General features: G+C 50.1%; 1 long non-coding RNA gene and 1 other non-coding gene across 2 annotated transcripts in view; one reads left to right on the top strand and one right to left on the bottom strand.

The window, feature by feature from the left end:
• The first annotated feature begins 880 nt into the window (after positions 1 to 880).
• Positions 881 to 972, top strand: trnar-ucu (transfer RNA arginine (anticodon UCU)). The gene is given in 2 exon segments: positions 881 to 917; positions 937 to 972. It is a non-coding gene; the product is annotated as a tRNA-Arg (tRNA).
• A 3,496-nt stretch (positions 973 to 4,468) lies between these two features.
• The window catches only part of LOC137310834 (uncharacterized), a 227,062-nt gene continuing 209,212 nt past the window's right edge, over positions 4,469 to 22,318 (bottom strand). The window contains exons 3-4 of the long non-coding RNA XR_010960210.1: positions 16,134 to 16,290; positions 4,469 to 5,828 (exon numbers count right to left, since the gene is read on the bottom strand). This is a non-coding gene — a long non-coding RNA (uncharacterized lncRNA). The remainder of the gene's footprint in view (positions 5,829 to 16,133; positions 16,291 to 22,318) is intronic.

The following is a 22,318-nucleotide window of genomic DNA, read 5'->3' as shown; positions in this document are numbered from 1 at the left end:
CATATCTACACTCCCACAGTTTACAAAACAAGAGCGCACTCTTACTGCACATCCACTTAATATCTACCCAAAGTCCTGTTTATTGTTCTCACTAAAGTCTCAACACTGAACGTTTAACTGTTTTCCAGATACTGTCCATCCTGTTTTGTATTTTCAGCGTTAAATTTGCTGAAGTCCGGCAAAGGGGGCGCGATATCGGTCCTGGCGGTGAATGCTGCTTCGACGGAAGTCTCGGTGTCCAGGAGCTGGCGGGGATTGGAAAGCTCTTGTGTCACACGAAGTGTCTGAAAGGCCCGGATACACATGAAGGTTATCAGTGCGGTGCCGACACCTCGTGCTGTAATGTTAGCGAGCCAGACATCAACTTAAAAGGCGGCTTGTTGTAAACACGTTGTGGTCACAGTTTCTTTTTGTTCATAACTGAACCTAAAACATTCAAAATGCAATGTTTTCTTTGCTGCATCACAATAAGCAATATCTTATTATAAAGTTTCGCTCATTGGTTCCTAAGTGTCAGATGGGAGAATTGTCTGAACCCTTCATTTATTTCATTGTTCATTCAGAATCTGCCCACGGATTGACACAGAGAGATAAACACAGGGAGAGTTGCAGAGTATCGGTAAACACGGCGGCAGGACCCTGAGCCACAGTGAAAATGTTGTGATTTCAACCTGGTTCAAAACACGCAGCCTTCTGATGTGGAGTCAGACGCGACTGTTCTTGCACCAGGCCCACAACAAGCGGCTGGAGCCGGATCCATTGGAGGGCGATCGGTGCAGACTGCCGCCGCGGCTCTCGGAATGTGAGAGGCGGAAACAGGAGCAGCCTGACCGCCTCAACCACAGCACAGGATCCCCGCTCTCCTTCAAATTCTATAACTGACTCTGTGGCGCAATGGATAGCGTGTTGGACTTCTATTTCGTGGTTGGCGGAGACATTCAAAGGTTGTGGGTTCGAGTCCCACCAGAGTTGGGTTTTCGTTCACGGATCGGGAGCTGGGAAGTGAAATTTTGCAGCAGGGTCATTAATGTCCGTCAAGGACGGGAAACTGCCCCCGACACTTCATCTTACACAAGTGGCTCCAGTCACACCCGGATTTATGATTCTTAATCCACTCTGAGCTGGATTGGCGAAACTCTCCCAAGGAGGAGACTCAACATCTGCTCAGACCGAAAGTCAATCTGCTGGACTTCCGGCTCTGTCAGACTGAATGTTCCTTCAGACAGGTTTCTAACTGGACACATGCATCCTGCTGCCGTGTGAGCATTGGTGCTGGAGGGGGAGAATTCTTGCTTGTAGTAATTCTATTCCTGTAAAACTAGCTCCTGACGTGTAGGTTGGAAAGTATCCTGGCTGAGCGGTCTAAGGCGCTGGTTTAAAGCTCCAGTTAAATCCCATTTTTTTGGATGGATCAAAATCATAGTTTTTGGTTCCAATTCCGCAGCCTCCCTCCTGTAAACGAATAACATTAAACATCTCATCTGCGAATGCAACAGCGCAGACCGGAGGAACCACATGGCAATGCAAATAAGTAGATGCATTTTGGAACAAACCAATTGTACCTTCAACTCCGGTCAAAATGTTCACAAGCAAAAGGATTGTTTGATCTCGGTGAAACTCGAATTAACAACCTCGGTATTTCCCGACCCTGTCCTGTCAGATAAGGACCGCGCACTGACCGATTGCGCCGCTGGAGCCCGGTCACTCTGATCACCTGTCCCACTCTGCTGGAAAGAATCTTAAGGTGAGAGGCCCGAACCTGTGGAAACGTGTCCAGTCACTGTGATGAAACTAATATCTGCACTTCCACTTTCAGCTTCTTTCACATCCTCTGCTCCATCGCACGACAATCGGGTTTTCTGCGAACAGGTCAAAATGAACATTGCCAGAAATTCTATCAGTGGTGAGATTTTAACCCAGCGCCCACGCAGTGATTGGATTTATTGTCTTAAAGCAGTGAGCTCCGTTCACACAACGCCTTGCCAGTCTTTCACATTTTGTTTAATGCCCAAATAAATAAATTGGAGCTAATTGACCGCATTTACGCCGTGCTGGGGTTGTTCTCCTCAGAGCAGAGAAGGTTCAGAGGAGATTTGATAGAAGTGTTCAAAGTCATGAAGGGTTCAGATAAAGTTAATAAAGAGAAGCTGTTCTCATTGGCGGAAGTGAATGGTGGTGGACAATTAAACAACTAACGGGAGGAGGAGGCTCTGTAAACATCCCCATTCTCAATGATGGCGGAGTCCAGCACGTGAGTGCAAAAGACAAGGCTGAAGCGTTTGCAACCATCTTCAGCCAGAAGTGCCGAGTGGATAATCCATCTCAGCCTCCTCCCGATATCCCCACCATCACAGAAGCCAGTCTTCGGCCAATTCAATTCACTCCACGTGATATCAAAAAACGGCTGAGTGCACTGGATACAGCAAAGGCTATGGGCCCCGACAACATCCCAGCTGTAGTGCTGAAGACTTGTGCTCCAGAACTAGCTGCGCCTCTAGCCAAGCTGTTCCTGTACAGCTACAACACTGGCATCCACCCGACAATGTGGAAAATTGCCCAGGTATGTCCTGTCCACAAAAAGCAGGACAAATCCAATCCGGCCAATTACCGCCCCATCAGTCTACTCTCAATCATCAGCAAAGTGATGGAAGGTGTCGTCGACAGTGCTATCAAGCGGCACTTACTCACCAATAACCTGCTCACCGATGCTCAGTTTGGGTTCCGCCAGGACCACTCGGCTCCAGACCTCATTACAGCCTTGGTCCAAACATGGACAAAAGAGCTGAATTCCAGAGGTGAGGTGAGAGTGACTGCCCTTGACATCAAGGCAGCATTTGACCGAGTGTGGCACCAAGGAGCCCTAGTAAAATTGAAGTCAATGGGAATCAGGGGGAAAACTCTCCAGTGGCTGGAGTCATACCTAGCACAAAGAAGATGGTAGTGGTTGTTGGAGGCCAAGCATCTCAGCCCCAGGGCATTGCTGCAGGAGTTCCTCAGGGCAGTGTCCTAGGCCCAACCATCTTCAGCTGCTTCATCAATGACCTTCCCTCCATCATAAGGTCAGAAATGGGGATGTTCGCTGATGACTGCACAGTGTTCAGTTCCATTCACAACCCCTCAGATAATGAAGCAGTCCGAGCCCGCATGCAGCAAGACCTGGACAACATCCAGGCTTGGGCTGATAAGTGGCAAGTAACATTCGCGCCAGATAAGTGCCAGGCAATGACCATCTCCAACAAGAGAGAGTCTAACCACCTCCCCTTGACATTCAACGGCATTACCATCGCCGAATCCCCCACCATCAACATCCTGGGGGTCACCATTGACCAGAAACTTAACTGGACCAGCCATATAAATACTGTGGCTACGAGAGCAGGTCAGAGGCTGGGTATTCTGCGGCGAGTGACTCACCTCCTGACTCCCCAAAGCCTTTCCACCATCTACAAGGCACAAGTCAGGAGTGTGATGGAATACTCTCCACTTGCCTGGATGAGTGCAGCTCCAACAACACTCAAGAAGCTCGACACCATCCAAGATAAAGCAGCCCGCTTGATTGGCACCCCATCCACCACCCTAAACATTCACTCCCTTCACCACCGGCGCACTGTGGCTGCAGTGTGCACCATCCACAGGATGCACTGCAGCAACTCGCCAAGGCTTCTTCGACAGCACCTCCCAAACCCGCGACCTCTACCACCTAGAAGGACAAGGGCAGCAGGCGCATGGGAACAACACCACCTGCACGTTCCCCTCCAAGTCACACACCATCCCGACTTGGAAATATATCGCCGTTCCTTCATTGTCGCTGGGTCAAAATCCTGGAACTCCCTTCCTAACAGCACTGTGGGAGAACCGTCACCACACGGACTGCAGCGGTTCAAGAAGGCGGCTCACCACCACCTTCTCAAGGGCAATTAGGGATGGGCAATAAATGCCGGCCTTGCCAGCGACGCCCATATCCCGTGAATGAATAAAAAAATAAAATAAATAAATAACACTCACACATCAATAAAACCGGGAATTCTGGAAACACACTGCAGGTCCTTCTTTATCTGGAGATCAAATGACTGTTGTATAATTGTACCAGCAGTTAACAGGCTCCTGTGAACTCCTCCCTCTGCTATTTTAATTCAGACTTTAAATCATTTATTTCAAGCGGGTTTATTTTGAATGAATTAACGCCTGCCTTAAATGGTAGACTCAGGACTGTCACACAAACAGGTTAAATCTTCATAGAATAATTACCAGTCATTTTTAAACTGGACGCCACACAGTGACTTTGCTGTCAGTGAAGAGAGACGAGAAAGACCAAAGTGCCGTTTGCCCCTCTCAGTGTGGCCCTGAAGGACTGTGTCCAGGCTGAAGTTCTGTTCCCACCGGACGATCCTCCCCCCAGATTGTCCTTTCTGAGCTCCAGTCAGGTGATGCTAAACACTCAGGTGGGAAAGACCAAAATCTACAACAAGGGTTTAAAACAAAGCTGATTTATTGAACAGATATCCAGAATATTAAACTCCAGCCCAGTTATCGGGGTTATTAACATCAGGAGAAACAAACCTCAACTGTCAGAATGAACATGGTTCAGTCCTGGATGGGATTAACAGCAGAATCCAACCCCTGCAGTCATATGTGAACTCGCTGGTGTCTCAGCACGTGTGATGACTGAGTGAATCCCTTCCCACACACGGAGCAGGTGAACAGTCTCTCCCCAATGGGCATGCGTTGATGTGTCAGCAGTTCATTTCTGCTTCTAAAGCTCTTCTCACAGTCACTGAGTTAAAAGGTCACTCAATAGTGTCAACAAGTTGATGTTTCAGAAGGTGGGATGATCGAGTGAATCTCTTCCCACAAACGGAGCAGGTGAACAGTCTCTCCCCAGTGTGAGTGTGTCGATGTCTCAGCAGTTCGTTTCTGATTTAAAATCTTTTCTCAGTCAGAACATTGAAAGGTCTCTCTTCAGTGTGAACTCGCTGGTGTGACAGAAGGAGGGATGACCGAGTGAATCTCTTCTTTCACACAGAGCAGGAGAACGGCCTCTCCCTAGTGTGAACTCGCTGCTGAGTGCGTTGGTGTTTCAGCAGATTAAATTTGCTTTTAAACCTCTTCTCACAGTCAGAACATTTAAAAGGTCTCTCCCCAGTGTGAACTCGCTGGTGTGTCAGCAGGGCGGATGACTGAGTGAATCCTTTCCCACACACAGAGCAGGTGAACGGCCTCTCCCCAGTGTGAGTACGCTGGTGTCTCATGAGATCAGTTTTGCTTTTAAACCTCTTCTCACAGTCAGAACATTGAAAAGGTCTCTCCCCAGTGTGAACTCGCTGGTGTTTCAGCAGGTCGGATGACTGAGTGAATCCCTTCCCACACACGGAGCAGGTGAACGGCCTCTCCCCAGTGTGATTGCGTTGATGAGTTTCCAGCTCTGAAGGGTAATTGAATCCCTTCCCACAGTCCCCACATTTCCACGGTTTCTCCGTGGTCCGGGTGTCCTTGTGTTTCTCCAGGTTGGACGATCAGTTGAAGCCTCGTCCACACACAGAACACGTGTACGGTTTCTCCCCACTGTGAATGGTGCGGTGTTTTTTCTGGCTGTGTAATTGGGGAAAGATCTTTCCACAGTCAGTGCACTGGAACACTCTCACTCGGGTGTGTGTGTGTTTCGGTGCTTTTCCACTCACACTGATGTTTGAAATCTTCTCCCACGGATAGAACAGACAAACATTTCTCCTTCCACATTCAAAGGCCGATGATATTCAGGTCCTGATGAATCGAGTGACTCTGTCAGATCTTGACGTGATCTTTGATTTGAGTTTCCCTCTGTAAATCCTCCCCTGTAAAAGGAGTTTATAAAAGTTATCAATGTAATTACAGGATAGAAATTCAGATCAGATAACTCTACTTTCTATGGAACATTATTTCCTCTCTCATTACTCAAAGCTGTAAATCCCCCGCTCCACACACTCTCCCTCCTCCCTGTGCTGAAATCCAAACCCATCGCATCATCTTTCAGTGGCCCGAAACCATGAGTGAAAGGGTGAGAGAGTGAGTGAGTGTGAGAGAGTGAGTGTGAGAGAGTGTGAGTACAGCAGTGGGCTCGGTGTGGAGAATGAAGTGGGGCAGGTGGAGCATGTTTCAGTGGGGCAGCAGTGATCATAATCTCATTAGGTTTAGAACAGTTATGGAAAAGGACAGGGGACAGTCAAATGTGAACATTCTTAACTGGAGGAGGGCTAATTCCAGTGAGTTAAAAAGGGATCTTGTCCAGGTGGATTGGAATCAAAAATTGGCAGGCAGAACAGTAATTGAACAGTGGGAGGCCTTCAAGGAGGAGTTGGTTTGGGTACAGAGTAGACAGATTCCCACGAGGAGGAAAGGAACAGCATCCAAAGCTCGAGCTCCCTGGATGACTGAAGATATAGAGATCACCATTTCTCCTTTATTTAAAGACGCTCCCTGACCGATCACCATTTCTCCTTCATTTACAGACGCTCCCTGACCGATCACCATTTCTCCTTCATTTACAGACGTTCCCTGACCGATCGCCATTTCTCCTTCATTTGCAGACGCTCCCTGACCGATCACCATTTCTCCTTCATTTACAGACGTTCCCTGACCGATCGCCATTTCTCCTTCATTTACAGACGCTCCCTGACCGATCGCCATTTCTCCTTCATTTGCAGACGCTCCCTGACTGATCACCATTTCTCCTTCATTTACAGACGCTCCCTGACCGATCACCATTTCTCCTTCATTTACAGACGCTCCCTGACCGATCCCCATTTCCCCTTCATTTCCCGGCGGGTAGTGAGGGGGGGATAATGTTCACTGTTTTATATTCGGGTCTGGGGCCGCACTCGGGGTTTGTAAAGCCTGAGCCTGGGCCTGAGCCCGGACCCGGGCCCCGGGGTTTATTGAGCCTCTTGCTCCGATCCTCTGACCTGCACCGAACGCGCTCCTCCCGCAGCCTCGACTGGCCGCGCATGCTCAGGACACACTGACCGGTAATGAGTCACTACTGCGCCTGCGCGCTGGGCTCCACTGATTCAGATGGGGCACAATCTGAACCGCGCTGCACGCTGGGTGATGTAGCCGCCATTGATGATCTTAATACCAGGCCGAAAAACAAAAACATTGGAAGCAGATAATTCAAGTGTTTAATTTATTTTCTAAATAATTCAATCGTTCAATTCATTTCATAAATAATTGAATAGTTCAATTCATTAAATAATCAATTGTTTAATTTATTACATGAACAATTAGTTTAATTTATCATAGAAATAATTCAATAGTTTAATTCATTATATAAATATTCCTTCATTTAATTTATTATATAAAGAATTCAATATTTAGTTGAATTATTTATATAATAAATTAAACACGAGACTTCTTTATGTAATAAAGTCAACAATTGATTATGTGTAATGAATTAAACCTTTGAATTATTTATAATAAATGAAACACTTGATTATTTTTATAATAAATGAAACACTTGATTATTTATATAATGAATGAAACACTTGATTATTTATATAATAAATGAAACACTTGATTATTTATATAATAAATGAAACACTTGATTATTTATATAATAAATGAAACACTTGATTATTTATATAATAAATGAAACACTTGATTATTTATATAATAAATGAAACACTTGATTATTTATATAATAAATGAAACACTTGATTATTTATATAATAAATGAAACACTTGATTATTTATATAATAAATGAAACACTTGATTATTTATATCATAAATAACGTTTTGAAATTCTTCATTCAATAAATTGATTATTAATATGCTTAAATAAACACTTGAACCTTTGTATGATAAGTTAAACCTTTGAATTAATTATATAATTTAAACACTTGACCTCTTCATATAATAATTTTAACACTTGGATTATTTATATAATAAACTAAACCATATAATTGGTTATTTGTATAATGAATTAAACCATTGTTTCTTCATAGAATAAATTTAACACTTGAATTATTTATATAATAAATTAAACAATTGATTTTTTATATAATAAATTAGACATGCATTATTATATAATAAATTAAACTATTAAATTATTTGGATACTTAATTTATTATGAAAATAATTCAATAGTTTAATTTAACAACTGACGTAGTTATGTAAGAAATTAAACAATTGATTATTTATATAATGAATTAAACTATTGAATTATTTATATAATAAATGAAACAGTTGAATTATTTAGATAATAAATGAAACAGTTGAATTATTTAAATAATAAATTAAACAAATGAAGTATTTACGTAATAAATTATACACTTGAATGCTTCATATAATAAATTAAACACTTGTTTATTTGTATAATAAATTCACAAATTGAATTATTTATACAATAAATTAAACAACGGAGCTATTTATATAGTAAATTATACACTTCAATTATTATATAATTAAACTACTGAATTATTTATCAAATATATCAATTTAATTATTCATATAATAAATTAAACAATTCAATAATTTACATAAAAATTGAACACTTGAATTATTTATAAAATATTAAACAATTGAACTATTTACATAATAAATTTAGCTATTGAATTTTTTATACAATAAATTAAACTCTTGGTTATTTACAGAATAAATTAATCAATCGAATAATTTAAACTATTGAATTCTCTTTATAATAAATGAAACATTTGAAGTATTCATATAATAAATTAAACACTTGAAAACAATTTAATTATTGATATAATAAAATAAGCAATTCATTATTTATTTAATGAATTAAAATATTGAGTTATTTATATTACATTTTAAACTTTTCAATTATTTATATAATAAATGAAGCCAGCTTGGACAAAATGGAGGCAAGCGCAGAGTCCGTCTTGGATAAAATGGCGGCCGACGCGGCCACCATCTTGGAAAAAATGGCAGCAAGCACGGCCGCCATCTTGGAAAAATGGCCGCCGCCGCCATCTTATCAGATGGCGGCAAGCGGCCGACAGAGTGTCCCCAGTGATCCCGCCGTGACCCCAGAATGTCCCAGTGACCCCAGAGTGATGCCGGGGTCCCAGAGTGCACCCAGTCAGCCCAGAGTGAGGCCAGGGTGCAGCCGGGGATCCCAGAGCGATGCCAGAGCGGCGGCCTTTGCGTTTGGGCCACCACAACAACCACCACCACAACTGTACTGTACGTGTACAGCACAGAGTGGGTAAAAGGGAACGATTCACTCCTGTCTGGTACTGTACGGCCCGTGTGTGTCTCAGTGTCAGCTCCTGTACGTGTACAGCACACAGTGGGTAAAAGGGAACGATTCACTCCTGTCTGGTACTGTACGGTCCGTGTGTGTCTCAGTGTCAGCTCCTGTACATGTACAGCACACAGTGGGTAAAAGGGAACGATTCACTCCTGTCTGGGACTGTACGGCCCGTGTGTGTCTCAGTGTCAGCTCCTGTACATGTACAGCACACAGTGGGTAAAAGGGAACGATTCACTCCTGTCTGGTACTGTACGGCCCGTGTGTGTCTCAGTGTCAGCTCCTGTACATGTGCAGTACACAGTGGGTAAAAGGGAACGATTCACTCCTGTCTGGTACTGTACGGCCCGTGTGTGTCTCAGTGTCAGCTCCTGTACATGTACAGCACAGAGTGGGTAAAAGGGAAGGATTCACTCCTGTCTGGTACTGTACGGCCCGTGTGTGTCTCAGTGTCAGCTCCGGTACATGTACAGCACACAGTGGGTAAAAGGGAACGATTCACTCCTGTCTGGTACTGTACGGCCCATGTGTGTCTCAGTGTCAGCTCCTGTACATGTACAGCACACAGTGGGTAAAAGGGAACGATTCACTCCTGTCTGGTACTGTACGGCCCGTGTGTGTCTCAGTGTCAGCTCCTGTACATGTACAGCACACGGTGGGTAAAAGGGAACGATTCACTCCTGTCTGGTACTGTACGGCCCGTGTGTGTCTCAGTGTGAGCTCCTGTACATGTACAGCACACGGTGGGTAAAAGGGAACGATTCACTGAGAGATTGCAATGTTGAGTGTAACGGTTATTTGAGGGGTTCAGTCCCTAATCGGGCTGTGTTTTGACAGACGCTTTTTAAAATAAGGAGTTGAGTTTAGTTTTGGGAGGTGGGTACAATCCGTGTCTGGGACTCACTGGCCCTGTGAATATTGAATTTTGCTTACAATATGGTGTGTTTGGATTAATGGGGGACAAGGTTTAACTCCACTGGGCTGGATTGTTTTTATAAATCTCTCATTGACTGGGTCTTTCAGACCAGGATGGGAGCTGCTTCTCTCTCTCTCTCTGTAAACACCCTGAGGCAGTGAAACACTCTCTGACAAACTGTTCACAGGAACCAACCCATCAGACATGGGGAATAGACAAATACCTGGGACTGGAAACGAGCCTCCCACCAACAGAGCAGAGAGAAGGAGGAAATCATCACACCTTCAAGATCTGGATCGGTTTTGTCATTGGAGCAGGTTCTGGTTCATTTTACTGCTTTAAAGTTATGTTATGGGACCAGTGAGACTGAGACACACACACACACACACACACACACAGACTGTACAGTCAGGAGACACGTGATCCTTGCACAGACATTGGGTTTGAATTGAGCTGAGCTGTACCACAAATGAATATGGGATTAAAATCTCAAATTCCAATCAGTTTGCTCCCGAGCTTCCCCATGTGTCTGTGTGGTTCCATGACAATACAATTTCACATGGGGGCCCAAAATGGCTTCGGAATTAACACGATTTCTTTCTGAGTTGTCGGTGACCTTTTCAAAAATTAAACTTCAAACTAAGAAAACATTTGGAGGCTGTTTTCACATTTGGGCCCTCTGCGTGCTGCAGGACGCTCCCTGAAAGAGCTTTTAATTTCAATTAAGACCCCAGATATGTCACATTGTCAGCCTCTGAATAATAGTTTGATCCACTTTGTGTTATTTCTGAAAAGTTGCACTTGCAATGAACGAAGGGAGGAATTTGGGTTCGAACAGATGCTGATATTCTGGCATGACGGAGCTGGGCAGAGATGAGTGATTGGGTCCACAGCATTCCTGCCCTCCCCACCATCTAATTTAACTTATATTTTTGTATTGCTAGAAACAGCATGTAAGGGGTTAACTTCTGATACTATATAAAGTTTGTTACTGTGTGTCTCAGTGTCAGCTCCTGTACATGTACAGCACATGGTGGGTTAAAGGGAACGATTCACTCCTGTCTGGTACTGTACGGCCCGTGTGTGTCTCAGTGTCAGCTCCTGTACATGTACAGTACATAGTGGGTAAAAGGGAACGATTCACTCCTGTCTGGTACTGTACGGCCCGTGTGTGTCTCAGTGTGAGCTCCTGTACATGTACAGCACATGGTGGGTTAAAGGGAACGATTCACTCCTGTCTGGTACTGTACGGCCCGTGTGTGTCTCAGTGTGAGCTCCTGTACATGTACAGCACATGGTGGGTTAAAGGGAACGATTCACTCCTGTCTGGTACTGTACGGCCCGTGTGTGTCTCAGTGTCAGCTCCTGTACATGTACAGTACATAGTGGGTAAAAGGGAACGATTCACTCCTGTCTGGTACTGTACGGCCCGTGTGTGTCTCAGTGTGAGCTCCTGTACATGTACAGCACATGGTGGGTTAAAGGGAACGATTCACTCCTGTCTGGTACTGTACGGCCCGTGTGTGTCTCAGTGTGAGCTCCTGTACATGTACAGCACACAGAGAGAGATGGAGAGAGAGAGACAGAGAGAGAGAGAGACAGGGAGACAGCGAAAAACACAGCGGGAGAGTGGGAGATAGGCAGAGAGACAGCGAGGGGGACAGATAGGTTGTGAGAAAAACAGAGAGAGAGAGAGAAAGAGAGCGAGGGGGAGAGAGATAGAAAGAGGGCGAGAGAGAGACAGAGAAAAAGGCAAAGACAGGGCGAGAGAGGCAGAGAGGGCGAAGGGCGGAGAGAGCGAAGGGCGGAGAGAGCGAAGGGCGGAGAGAGCGAAGGGCGGAGAGAGCGAAGGGCGGAGAGAGCGAAGGGCGGAGAGAGCGAAGGGCGGAGAGAGCGAAGGGCGGAGAGAGCGAAGGGCGGAGAAAGGGGCAGAGGGAGAAAGGGGCAGAGGGAGAAAGGGGCAGAGGGAGAAAGAGGCAGAGGGAGAAAGAGGCAGAGGGAGAAAGAGGCAGAGGGAGAAAGAGGCAGAGGGAGAAAGAGGCAGAGGGAGAAAGAGGCAGAGGGAGAAAGAGGCAGAGGGAGAAAGAGGCAGAGGGAGAAAGAGGCAGAGGGGGGACAGAGGGGGGAGACAGAGAGACAGACTGCGAAAAACACAGCGGGAGAGTGGGAGATAGGCAGAGAGACAGCGAGGGGGACAGATAGGTAGTGAGAAAAACAGAGAGAGAGAGAAAGAGAGCGAGGGGGAGAGAGATAGAAAGAGAACGAGAGAGAGACAGAGAAAAGGGCAAAGACAGGGCGAGAGAGGCAGAGAGAGCGAGACAGAGAGAGGGGTAAAGAGGCAGAGAGACAGAGAGAGAAGGGCAGAGAGAGAAGGGCAGAGAGAGAAGGGCAGAGAGAGAAGGGCAGAGAGAGAAGGGCAGAGAGAGAAGGGCAGAGAGAGAAGGGCAGAGAGAGAAGGGCAGAGAGAGAAGGGCAGAGAGAGAAGGGCAGAGAGAGAAGGGCAGAGAGAGAAGGGCAGAGAGAGAAGGGCAGAGAGAGAAGGGCAGAGAGAGAAGGGCAGAGAGAGAAGGGCAGAGAGAGAAGGGCAGAGAGAGAAGGGCAGAGAGAGAAGGGCAGAGAGAGAAGGGCAGAGAGAGAAGGGCAGAGAGAGAAGGGCAGAGAGAGAAGGGCAGAGAGAGAAGGGCAGAGAGAGAAGGGCAGAGAGAGAAGGGCAGAGAGAGAAGGGCAGAGAGAGAAGGGCAGAGAGAGAAGGGGAGAGAGAGAGAGAGAGAGAGGCAGAGACAGAAAAAGACAGAGAGAGTGGGGGGAGAGAGAGAGAATAACAGAGAGAGAGGCAGAGAGATAGAGAGAGAGAGAGAGAGAGAAAATGACAGAGCGGGGATCGAGGCAGAGAAAGATAGAGGAACAGAGAGTGAGAGAAAAAGACAGAGCGAGGGGGAGAGAGAGTGTGAGGGGGTCTCCTGCCAGAAAGTGGGACGTGTGTCGGTGAGGGTCCTGCAGGGTGTTTGGGTGATGTGCCTGTCATGGTTGAATAGCTGCCAGTGTGTGTGACCTGTGAGTTGTGGGTGTGCGGCTTGCGACAGTGGTAATGTGTGAGGGTGAGAGGAAGCATCTGAGTGAAAGAGTTTATTGCGAGGTGGGAGATGGGGGCCCTCCCTTGCTGGTGAGAAGCCATTAAACAGCCCAGAGAGGCCTGGCTGCTCGCAGGAATCGGGTAAATCACCAGGCAGGACCAATCCACTCTCTGCCTCTCTCCCCCTCACTCTCTGCCCCTCTCTCTTTTTCTCTCTCTCTGTCCCCCTCTCTCCTTCTGCCTCTCACCCTCTCTGTCTTTCTCTCTCTGACTCTCTCCCCGCTCTGCCTTTTTCTCTCTCTCTGCCTCTCGCCCCCCTCTCTCTCTGTCCTTTTCTCTCTCTCTCTCTCTGCCCCTCTCTCTCTCTTGTCTCTCTGAATTTCTCTTGATTGAAAAGTACTCAGGTACGGTACGGCCCGTGTGTGTCTCAGTGTCAGCTCCTGTACATGTACAGTACACAGTGGGTAAAAGGGAACGATTCACTCCTGTCTGGTACTGTACGGCCCGTGTGTGTCTCAGTGTCAGCTCCTGTACATGTGCAGCACACAGTGGGTAAAAGGGAACGATTCACTCCTGTCTGGTACTGTACGGCCCGTGTGTGTCTCAGTGTCGGCTCCTGTACATGTACAGTACACAGTGGGTAAAAGGGAACGATTCACTCCTGTCTGGTACTGTACGGCCCGTGTGTGTCTCAGTGTCGGCTCCTGTACATGTACAGCACACGGTGGGTAAAAGGGAACGATTCACTCCTGTCTGGTACTGTACGGCCCGTGTGTGTCTCAGTGTCAGCTCCTGTACATGTACAGCACACAGTGGGTAAAAGGGAACGATTCACTGAGAGATTGCAATGTTGAGTGTAACGTTTATTTGAGGGGTTCAGTCCCTAAACGGGCTGTGTTTTGACAGACACTTTTTAAAGTAAGGAGTTGAGTTTCGTTTAGGGAGGTGGGTACAATCCGTGTCTGGGACTCACTGGCCCTGTGAAATGTTGAATTTTGCTCACAATATGGTGTGTTTGGATTAATGGGGGACAAGGTTTAACTGCACTGGGCTGGATTGTTTTATAAATCTCTCATTGACTGGGTCTTTCCGACCAGGATGGGAGCTGCTTCTCTCTCTCTCTCTCTCTCTCTGTAAACACCCTGAGGCAGTGAAACACTCTCTGACAAACTGTTCACAGGAACCAACCCATCAGACATGGGGAATAGACAAAAAACTGGGACTGGAAATGAGCCTCCCACCAACAGAGCAGAGAGAAGGAGGAAATCATCACACCTTCAAGATCTGGATCGGTTTTGTCTTTGGAGCAGGTTCTGGTTAATTTTACTGCTTTAAAGTTATGTTATGGGACCAGTGAGACTGAGACACACACACACACACACACACACACACAGACTGTACAGTCAGGAGACACGTGTCCCTTGTACAGACATTGGGTTTGAATTGAGCTGAGCTGTACCACAAATGAATATGGGATTAAAATCTCAAATTCCAATCAGTTTGCTCCCGAGCTTCCCCATGTGTCTGTGTGGTTCCATTACAATACAATTTCACATGGGGGCCCAAAATGGCTTCGGAATTAACACGATTTCTTTCTGAGTTGTCAGTGACCTTTTCAAAATTTAAACTTCAAACTCAGAAAACATTTGGAGGCTGTTTTCACATTTCGGCTCTCTGCGTGCTGCAGGACGCTCCCTGAAAGAGCTTTTAATTTCAATTAAGACACGAGATATGTCACATTGTCAGCCTCTGAATAATAGTTTGATCCACTTTGTGTTATTTCTGAAAAGTTGCACTTGCAATGAACGAAGGGAGGAATTTGGGCTCGAACAGATGGTGATATTCTGTTGGACGGTCGGTACTGAGGGAGCGCTGCACTGTCAGACGGTCAGTGTGTGTCTCAGTGTCAGCTCCTGCACAATGTCCCAGTGATCCTCCAGTGTCTCCAGAATGTCCCAGTGATCCCCCAGTGTCCCCACAATGTCCCAGTGATCCCCCAGTGTCCCAAGAATGTCCCAGTGATCCTCCAGTGTCCCCAGAATGTCCCAGTGATCCCCCAGTGTCCCCAGAATGTCCCAGTGATCCCCCAGTGTCCCCAGAATGTCCCAGTGATCCTCCAGTGTCCCCAGAATGTCCCAGTGATCCCCCAGTGTCCCCAGAATGTCCCAGTGATCCCCCAGTGTCCCAAGAATGTCCCAGTGATCCCCCAGTGTCCCCAGAATGTCCCAGTGATCCCCCAGTGTCCCAGTGATCCTCCAATGTCTCCAGAATGTCCCAGTGATCCCCAAATGTCCCCAGAATGTCCCAGTGATACTCCAGTGTCCCCAGAATGTCCCAGTGATCCCCCAGTGTCCCCAGAATGTCCCAGTGATCCCCCAGTGTCCCCAGAATGTCCCAGTGTCCCCAGAATGTCCCAGTGATCCCCCAGTGTCTCCAGAATGTCCCAGTGATCCCCCAATGTCCCCAGAATGTCCCAGTGATCCTCCAGTGTCTCCAGAATGTCCCAGTGATCCCCCAATGTCCCCAGGATGTCCCAGTGATCCTCCAGTGTCTCCAGAATGTCCCAGTGATCCCCCAGTGTCCCCAGAATGTCCCAGTGATCCCCAGTGTCCCCAGAATGTCCCAGTGATCCCCAGTGTCCCCAGAATGTCCCAGTGATCCTCCAGTGTCCCCAGAATGTCCCAGTGATCCCCCAGTGTCCCCAGAATGTCCCAGTGATCCCCCAGTGTCCCAGTGATCCTCCAGTGTCCCCAGAATGTCCCAGTGATCCCCCAGTGTCCCCAGAATGTCCCAGTGATCCCCCAGTGTCCCAGTGATCCTCCAGTGTCCCCAGAATGTCCCAGTGATCCTCCAGTGTCCCAGAATGTCCCCGTGACCCCAGAGTAACCCAGACATTACTCACGTGACCCCCATCGGGTCCAGGCTGCGGTGAAGGTCTCAGTCAGTCAGTCCCCAGCGGAGAGAACGATTCTTGGCCCAGGATTCCCCCTCATCCTCCTCCTTCTCACAAAATGTCTCTTTCTGGATCATCTCCTTGCAGCATTTCATCGAAAAGTATCCTGAGGGGAGAGAGAGGGAGGGAATTGATTAAAATACAAAAGCAACGGATTAAAAAGGCACAGCAAGAGCCCAGAGCTCCCTCCCTCCCACTCCCTCTCTCTCCCCCCTCCCTCCCACTCCCAGTTACACCGACAATCCCTCAGCACCAACACTGAAATACAAATCCCAGTTACAAACCAGAGAATCCAAAGAGAAAAGTTGGGAGAGAGACAGAGAGAGAAATACACCCAGGTCAGGCTGGAGGACCCCGGCAGACTGAGAGATTGTCCCCGCCCCTGGGGAGGGTTTGGGACGAGACACACGGCCATCCCCTACCCCCGGGGAGCTCTCCACTTCAGCCTTTGAGATATTATGTAAGGAATCTTACAACACCAGGTTATAGTCCAACAGTTTTATTTGAAAATCACAAGCTTTCGGAGGCTTTCTCCTTTGTCAGGTGAGTGTGGGATTCCATAGTCAGAGCACAATGCCTGGTGATTACAGATAATCTTTCCAACTGCCCGTTGTCAAGGCAATCAAAGGATTCGAATAGTGTTCAGACAGAGAGACGTTACATACGGGACTACTTAATATACTGATTGTCCCGTATGTAACGTCTCTCTGTCTGAACACTATTCGACTCCTTTGATTGCCTTGACAACGGGCAGTTGGAAAGATTATCTGTGATCACCAGGCATTGTGCTCTGACTATAAAGCGGTGCCTTTCATGGAATCCCACACTCACCTGACAAAGGAGAAAGCCTCCGAAAGCTTGTGATTTTCAAATAAAACTGTTGGACTATAACCTGGTGTTGTAAGATTCCTGACATTTGTCCACCCCAGTCCATCACCGGCATCTCCACATCATTTGAGATATTAGACTGAATCTCAATGTGTCTCCCTCAGGGACCTGTCCGTTCTCATGTTAATCCAGGGACAGCCCAGGGCAGGACTGGTTTGACCAGGAGACCTGTCTGCTGGAATGAGCCACATTTCAAGGACCTATTTTACTGATTTGAAACCCTCACAGCCTGTCTCCCCCTCTTCCCTCACCCCAAACCGAGTCCCCCCACCCTCAGCCTGTCTCCCCCTCTTCCCTCACCCCAAACCGAGTCCCCCCACCCTCAGCCTGTCTCCCCCCTCTTCCCTCACCCCAAACCGAGTCCCCCCACCCTCAGCCTGTCTCCCCCTCTTCCCTCACCCCAAACCGAGTCCCCTCCACCCTCAGCCTGCCTCCCCCTCTTCCCTCACCCCAAACCGAGTCCCCCCCACCCTCAGCCTGTCTCCCCTCTTCCCTCACCCCAAACCGAGTCCCCCCCACTCCTCAGCCTGCCTCCCCCTCTTCCCTCACCCCAAACCGAGTCCCCCCCACCCTCAGCCCTGTCTCCCCCTCTTCCCTCACACCCAAACCGAGTCCCCCCCACCCTCAGCCTGTCTCCCCTCTTCCCTCACCCCAAACCGAGTCCCCCCCCCACCCTCAGCCTGTCTCCCCCTCTTCCCTCACCCCAAACCGAGTCCCCCCCACCCTCAGCCTGTCTCCCCCTCTTCCCTCACACCCAAACCGAGTCCCCCCACCCTCAGCCTGTCTCCCCCTCTTCCCTCACCCAAACCGAGTCCCCCCCACCCTCAGCCTGTCTCCCCCCCTCCCTCACTCCAAACCGAGTCCCCCCCACCCTCAGCCTGTCTCCCCTCTTCCCTCACCCCAACCCGAGTCCCCCCCACCCTCAGCCTGTCTCCCCTCTTCCCTCACCCCAAACCGAGTCCCCCCCACCCTCAGCCCTGTCTCCCCCTCTTCCCTCACCCCAAACCGAGTCCCCCCCACCCTCAGCCTGTCTCCCCCTCTTCCCTCACCCCAAACCGAGTCCCCCCCACCCTCAGCCTGTCTCCCCCTCTTCCCTCACCCCAAACCGAGTCCCCCCCACCCTCAGCCTGTCTCCCCCTCTTCCCTCACCCCAAACCGAGTCCCCCCCACCCTCAGCCTGTCTCCCCTCTTCCCTCACCCCAAACCGAGTCCCCCCACCCTCAGCCTGTCTCCCCCTCTTCCCTCACCCAAACCGAGTGCCCCCCACCCTCAGCCTGTCTCCCCCTCTTCCCTCACCCCAAACCGAGTCCCCCCCACCCTCAGCCTGTCTCCCCCTCTTCCCTCACCCCAAACCAGAGTCCCCCCACCCTCAGCCTGTCTCCCCCTCTTCCCTCACCCCAAACCGAGTGCCCCCCACCCTCAGCCTGTCTCCCCCCTCCCCCCGTGACCCAAACACCCCGGGGACCTCCGACACATCCCACCCTGCCCGGCGTCCACATTGAAAGAACTAAAGTTGGGGACAGGCCGCTCCCCTCCATCCCATAATACCAGGCCGCCCATAGTAACGGTCGCTGGGCCTGGGCCCGGAATCCGTTGCCCCTGGAAACCGCGCAGGAACCGAGCGACCCGAGAGCGGCCTCAGGCCCGACTCCCAGTCCCCGGCCTCAGGCCCCTCCCCGACTCCCAGTCCCCGGCCTCAGGCCCGCCCCGACTCCCAGTCCCCGGCCTCAGGCCCTCCCCGACTCCCAGTCCCCGGCCTCAGGCCCCTCCCCGACTCCCAGTCCCCGGCCTCAGGCCCCTCCCCCGACTCCCAGTCCCCGGCCTCAGGCCCCTCCCCGACTCCCAGTCCCCGGCCTCAGGCCCCTCCCCGACTCCCAGTCCCCGGCCTCAGGCCCCCTCCCCGACTCCCAGTCCCTCCCCGGCCTCAGGCCCCTCCCCGACTCCCAGTCCCCGGCCTCAGGCCCCTCCCCGACTCCCAGTCCCCGGCCTCAGGCCCCTCCCCGACTCCCAGTCCCCGGCCTCAGGCCCCTCCCCGACTCCCAGTCCCCGGCCTCAGGCCCCTCCCCGACTCCCAGTCCCCGGCCTCAGGCCCCTCCCCGACTCCCAGTCCCCGGCCTCAGGCCCCTCCCCGACTCCCAGTCCCCGGCCTCAGGCCCTCACCTCCTCCCCCCGCCCTGCTCCTGCCCCTCGCCGCCCTGAACCAGCTGCTGGCCGCCGGCGCCATCTCCTTCCAGCTGCCGTCCAACGCCAGGAAGTGTCTGCGGGAGGAGATCCACAAGGACAGGCTGGTGAGCGGAGAGTCCGAGCTGAGCGAACAGCCGGCCGCCCGCCCCCACCTCAAGGGGAGAGAGAGAGGGAGGGGGGGGGGAGAGAGAGAGGGAGGGGGGGGGGGAGAGAGAGAGGGAGGGGGGGGGGGAGAGAGAGAGGGAGGGGGGGGGGGAGAGAGAGAGGGAGGGGGGGGGGGGAGAGAGAGAGAGGGAGGGGGGGGGGGAGAGAGAGAGAGGGAGGGGGGGGGGGGAGAGAGAGAGGAGGGGGGGGGGGGAGAGAGAGAGGGAGGGGGGGGGGAGAGAGAGAGGGAGGGGGGGGGGAGAGAGAGAGGGAGGGGGGGGAGAGAGAGGGAGGGGGGGGGGGGGGAGAGAGAGGGAGGGAGAGAGAGGGAGGGGGGGGAGAGAGAGGGAGGGGGGGGAGAGAGAGGGAGGGGGGGGGAGAGAGAGGGAGGGGGGGGAGAGAGAGAGGGGGGAGGGGGGAGGGGGAGGGGGGAGAGAGAGAGAGGGGGAGAGAGAGAGAGAGGGGGGAGAGGGAGGGGGAGAGGGGGGAGGGGGAGGGGGGAGAGAGAGAGAGAGGGGGAGAGAGAGAGAGAGGGGGGAGAGAGAGGGGGGAGAGAGGGGGGGAGGGGAGGGAGGAGGGGGGAGGGGAGAGAGAGGGGGGAGGGGGGAGAGAGAGGGGGGAGGGGGGAGAGAGAGGGGGGAGGGGGGAGAGAGAGGGGGGAGGGGGGAGAGAGGGGGAGGGGGGGAGGGGGGGGGGGAGAGAGAGGGGGGAGGGGGGAGAGAGGGGGAGGGGGGGGAGGGGGGGAGGGAGAGAGAGGGGGGGGAGGGGGGGGGGGAGGGGGTGGGTCCCCCCATTCAGTCCGACCATGTCCCCCCATTCAGTCCGACCATGTCCCCCCATTCAGTCCGACCATGTCTGATTTGTATTTCACTCCATTTCCCCCCTTGGTTCCATTCCCTTTAATCCCCTCACCCAACAAAAATCCATCAGTCTCAGTTTTGAAATTTTCAATTGACCCCCGGCCTCCCCCTTTTCCGGGGGAGAGAGTTCCAGATTCCCACTCCCCTTTGTGTGAAGAAATGCTTCCTGACATCACCCCTGAACGGCCGGGCTCTAATTTTAAGATTATTCCCCCTTGTTCTGGACTCCCCCCACCAGAGGAAATAGTTTCTCTCTATCGACCCCATCAAATCCTTTAATCATCTTAAACCCCTCGATTCGATCACCCCTTAATCTTCTACACTCGAGGGAATACAAGACTCGTCTCTGCAACCTGTCCTCGTAATTTAACCCTTTTAGCCCCGGTGTTATTCTGGTGAATCTGCGCTGCACCCCCTCCGAGGCCGATATATCCTTCCTGAGGGGACGGTGCCCAGAACTGGACGCAGTGTCTCCAGATGGGGTCTGACCAGAGCTCTGTCCAGCTGTAATATAACTTCCACCTCTTTGTATTCCAGCCCTCGAGATAAAGGCCAACATTCCATTATCCTTTTTAATGATCTTTTTGTACCTTTCCACCATTGGGAGGGTGGTGTGGGGAGGGAGCTGTGGGGGACAGTTCCGGGCTGGAGCCAGGGTGTAACCTCTCTGTTTCCCCTCCCCCAGGTGACGGACTCCTCCGGCCACATCCTGTGCTCTCAGGAGGAGGCGACGAAGGGCAAATTCGCCTTCACCACTGACGACTACGACATGTTCGAGATCTGCTTCGAGAGCCGCCTGCCCCCGGGTGAGTGAGTCCGAGGGGGGGGTCCTGGGGTACGGGGAGGGCTCGGGCAGAAATAATAATAAAAGTGAAAATAGCTTACTGATAAGAAAAAGGGATGAGAACAAAGTCCAGGTCACAAATAGTGTCACAGGTAATATAAATACTTCAGGTTCATCAAAAAATACAGGAAATAATAAAATAACTGATTAAAAAATAATACAGCAGTGATGAAAAACAAGTGTGATATTTTTAAGAAGTGAGAAAAACAGCATCAGAACCTACGAATTAAGAGCAGGAGTCGGCCATTCGGCCCCTCTGCCATTTGATAAGATCAAGGCTGATCTGATTGTGACCTCAACCCCACTTTCCCGTCTATCTACTATAACCTTTGACTCCCCTGTTAATCAGGAATCTATCTAACAGCCTTAAAAATATTCACTGACCCTGCCTCCACCGCTCTCTGGGGAAGGGAGTTCCACAGACTCACCACCCTCTGAGAGAAAAAATTTATCCTCATCTCCATCTTAAATGGGAGACCATTTATTTTTAAACTGTGGTCCCCGAGTTCCCCATAAGGGGAAACACCCTCTCAGCATCTGCCCCTTCGAGTCTCCTCAGGATCTTATATGTTTCAATAAGATCACCTCTCATTCTTCTAAACTCCAGTGTGTACAGGCCCAACTTGTCCAACCTTTCCTCATAAGATAACCCCCTCATCCCAGGAATCAGTCAAGTGAACCTTCTCTGAACCGCCTCCAAAGCAATTACGTCCTTCCTTAAATAAGGAGACCAAAACTGCACACAGTATATTCCAGATGTGGTCCAGTTGGTCTGTTGCCCAAATAAGAGTTCTCTCCACAAGTGCAGATTGCATAAGGAATAAAACAAATGAATCATACAGTTAAAACAAGTATAAAAGGACTGTTAGCAACACAGCTGCCAGACTGGGCCTGCGGCAGGTGATGAGCAAACCAACACGAGAGAAAAACCTACTTGACTTTGCCCTCACCAATCTACCTGTCACAGATGCATCTGTCCATGACAGTATTGGTAGGAGTGACCACCGCACAGTCCTCGTGGAGACGAAGTCCCGTCTTCGCACTGAGGACACTATCCAACGTGTTGTGTGGCACTACCACCGTGCCAAATGGGATAGATTCAGAACAGATCTAGCAGCTCAAAACTGGGCATCCATGAGGCGCTGTGGGCCATCAGCAGCAGCAGAATTGTACTCCAGCACAATCTGTAACCTCATGGCCCGACATTTTCCTCA

This window comes from Heptranchias perlo, unplaced genomic scaffold (genome assembly GCF_035084215.1).
Source record: "Heptranchias perlo isolate sHepPer1 unplaced genomic scaffold, sHepPer1.hap1 HAP1_SCAFFOLD_282, whole genome shotgun sequence".
In the NCBI taxonomy this organism is placed as follows: Eukaryota; Metazoa; Chordata; class Chondrichthyes; order Hexanchiformes; family Hexanchidae; genus Heptranchias; species Heptranchias perlo.
This window is presented reverse-complemented; position numbering and strand designations above follow the sequence as displayed.